Here is a 3,358-nt window from a genome sequence, read left to right on the forward strand (position 1 = left end):
TAGGTGACTCGACGGCACATAACCACAACAGCAACAACATTAGCAGTCTCAATCTCTTCACTGTTTATCATGATGCTACCAATAAGGCCAGTGGTGAGAATAGGGAATAAGTATTCAATAAACAGATTTTTAAAAAGGAACCAGTTATGTTCTGTATCTTCTTAAGTGTTATACATTTGAGTGAAAACAGCATATTATCGTATTCAAAGTATTGCCGTTAGGTGATGTAACGTTTTTCTTCTTATTGGTTTGGGACATGCATTTTTTTCCCTCTGAAGCATTCCTAAGTAAAGTGGCCTTTTGTGGGGAAATAATGCTTTCTCAGCTTCAAATATAAAGCACTGAATCTTGTAGTACTTCAGATCTATCTGTTTGCTAGTGAAAGGGAATCACAAAGGCTCTGGGTTCTGCAGCTTGTCAGAGGGGGAAAAAGTTGAATGCCTTTCTACCATCTCAGCTATTCAGACAAAACACTGAAACGGGTGAATCTGAAGGGTATATATTGTGTGCACACAGAAGGTACAACTTCAAAAACAGACTGCATCCAGCAGTCGAAGCTAAGAAATAAGAAATGACTGAACACTACTACCATACATAAATGTTGAGATATGTTATTTACTTTTTATTATTCTATCCAAAATAAACTTATAGTGTTAAAATTTATCAATACACCACTCATGCAACTTTCCTTATCTTCTATGGCAAATGTTTTACTGCAACAATGTATAAAATCAAGTTGTAGTGATTGTCATTGAAATCTATATATTTGTTTTTCAGGGATGTGCTTTCTATTAACTGACTTATTCATTCAAAAAACAGGAACAGAACTTGTGTATGATACATTCCATTCTAAGCACTAGAGATACATCAATAGACAGAACAGGCAAATCAGTATGTTTACTACACATATATTTTACTAAGACAGGGCGCTCTATAGCCTTTGACCTTCTGCAGCAAGCACTTCAGTTCCTCCTCAGTTTCAGCAAGCAAGGTTTCGTTATCTACATAACACAGGTTGTTGAGGAGTCTTCCACCAATCCTGATGTCATATTCCTCCTCACAAAGTCCAGCCTCCAGAATGATCTCTTCTGCATATAGACTGAAAAGGTGTGGGGATAGGATACATTACTGAAGCACTCCTCTCCTGATTTTGAACCATGCAATGTTTCCTTGCTCTGTTCTGAGAACTACTTCCTGGTCCAAGTACAGATTTCTCATTAAAACAATCAAGTGTTCCATGATTCTCATTATACTCAAGGGTGATTATCATTCTGCTCAACGTTAGCCACAATTTGTTGTGATTCAAACCGTCAAATCTTTTGCATAGTGAATGAAACACAGACAGATATTACTCTATTACTCTTCGCTTTGTTCCAAGATCCATCTGGCATTGGTGATAATGGTCTGAGGCTCAACATCAAGAAAACAAAGATCCTCACTACTGGGATAATTGACAGGATCATGATGGATAAGGAAGAAACTGAGGTTGTTAACAATTTCAGATTGCTCAACTCCACAATCAACTCACTTGGCACCAGTAGTTAGGAAATCAAATGATGAATTGCACTGGGAAAATATGTCATCAAGGACCCCTACAGAGTACAGAGAAGCAATGATATCAGTCTTGAGACTAAAGTGCACCTAATCCAGGCCATGGTCTTTGCAACTACTTCCTATGCATCAGAGAGCTTAACAATGACTAAGGATGGCAGAAGAAGAATTGATTTCCTTGAGTTGTGGGGCTGGAGAAGAGTCTTGAACATACTATAGACCATTAAGAAAACAAATAAATCTGTCTTTGAGAGGGTGAAACCAAGTTTTTCCTAGGAGGTGAAGGTTTTGAAGTTCTATCTGACATACTTTAGGAATGTGGCCAGGAGGGACCACTCTTTGAAGAAGGATATCATATTCAGAAGGGTGGAGGGAAGCACAGGAGAGGAAGACCATAGATGAAAAAGAGTGACACACTCACTAAGTGGTATAATTGGAGTAGGTGTGTTGTAGTCAATGAGACAGACTCAGGACAGAACAAGCTTCAGATTTGGGTATAGGGTTACTATGAGTTGTAGGTGACTCAATGGCACATAAGAACAACTACAACAACAACAGCAACAACAAGAAGAAGAAAGGGAGTTCATGTGGCCTAGTGGTAAGGAGCTGTGCTGCCAACCCAAAGACATTGTTTTGAACCTACTAGCTGTTCTGTGGGAGTAAGATGAACAGTCTCCTCCTTACTGAAAGGTCAATTATGAGTCAGTTCAGACTGGACAGTAGCAAACAACAAGAAAGAAATAAAAATACTGAGAAATATATTCTTTGTTATTCTTAGAACAAGTTTATTCATATTTCAGCCTAATACTTTGTTTTATCTTCTTGTGCTTGCCTTTGAAATGTTCTATTCAAAATAACTACTTCACTATTGTTTCCATTTCTTTTGGATTCTTAATGTTTTTGTCCTATTCTATTCTATTCAGCTCCTTAACTTCTTGATTTCTTCCCTTTGCTTTGACTTCTCTCCATTCTAATGCAATATTCAGAGTCTATTCTGACATCCAGTTTGGTCTTCTTTCTCCTTCTTTATAGTGACCTTTTGCATTCTTTGTGGACAATATTTTTGATATTTTCTCAAAGATCATCTGGTCTTTGTTTATTAGTTAGTGTTTAAGGCCTCAAACCCATTCCTGAGTTGCTTTTTAAATTTAGAAGGGGATAGACACAAGATTAAGTTTTGATTCCTGAGGATTTTATTTAACTGCTTTAGCTTTAATTTTAATTTAATTATGAGTAGTTTATGGTCTATTTCACAATCAGCACCTGGATTAGTTTTCACAGCTAATATTGAACTTCTCCAATGATTCCTTCCACGATGTAATCAATCTGATTCCTATGCATACCATCATGTGAAATCCGTGTGCATAGCCTGTGTGTAAATTTCTTATGAAAAGGTATTTGTAACGAATAAATCATTGATTGTTCAGAATTCTATCATCCTATCCCTTCCTTCATTTCTATCACTGCATTCATATTTCCTGAATACTGATCCTTCTTCCTGGTTCCCAGCTTACACATTCCAGTCACCCATTATTATTAATGGATCTTGGTTTCATGTTTGATTGATTTATGACTGTAAAAGTTGATAGAAATTATTTATTTCCTCTTGTTTGGTTGGCGTGTCAGGAGTGGGATTCGAACCCACGCCTCCAGGGGAGACTGCAACCTGAACGCAGCGCCTTAGACCGCTCGGCCATCCTGACTTGGAAGGGTTGAGGGACAACGCAGGAGGGGAAGACCCTCTATGAGATGGATTGATTCGGTGACTGGGGTAATCGGGATGGGTGTGTCAGAGGCGGTGCGGTTG

The 3,358-nt window shown here is 38.1% G+C and overlaps 1 non-coding gene across 1 annotated transcript; it reads right to left on the reverse strand.

Moving 5' to 3' along the window:
- Positions 1–3,171: 3,171 nt before the first annotated feature.
- Positions 3,172–3,254, reverse strand: TRNAL-CAG. Its single transcript has one exon. It is a non-coding gene; the product is annotated as a tRNA-Leu (tRNA).
- Between the last annotated feature and the right edge of the window lie 104 nt (positions 3,255–3,358).

Source organism: Elephantulus edwardii, unplaced genomic scaffold (assembly GCF_000299155.1).
Source record: "Elephantulus edwardii isolate Elephantulus edwardi_28Jun2011 unplaced genomic scaffold, EleEdw1.0 scaffold00107, whole genome shotgun sequence".
Lineage (NCBI taxonomy): Eukaryota > Metazoa > Chordata > Mammalia > Macroscelidea > Macroscelididae > Elephantulus > Elephantulus edwardii.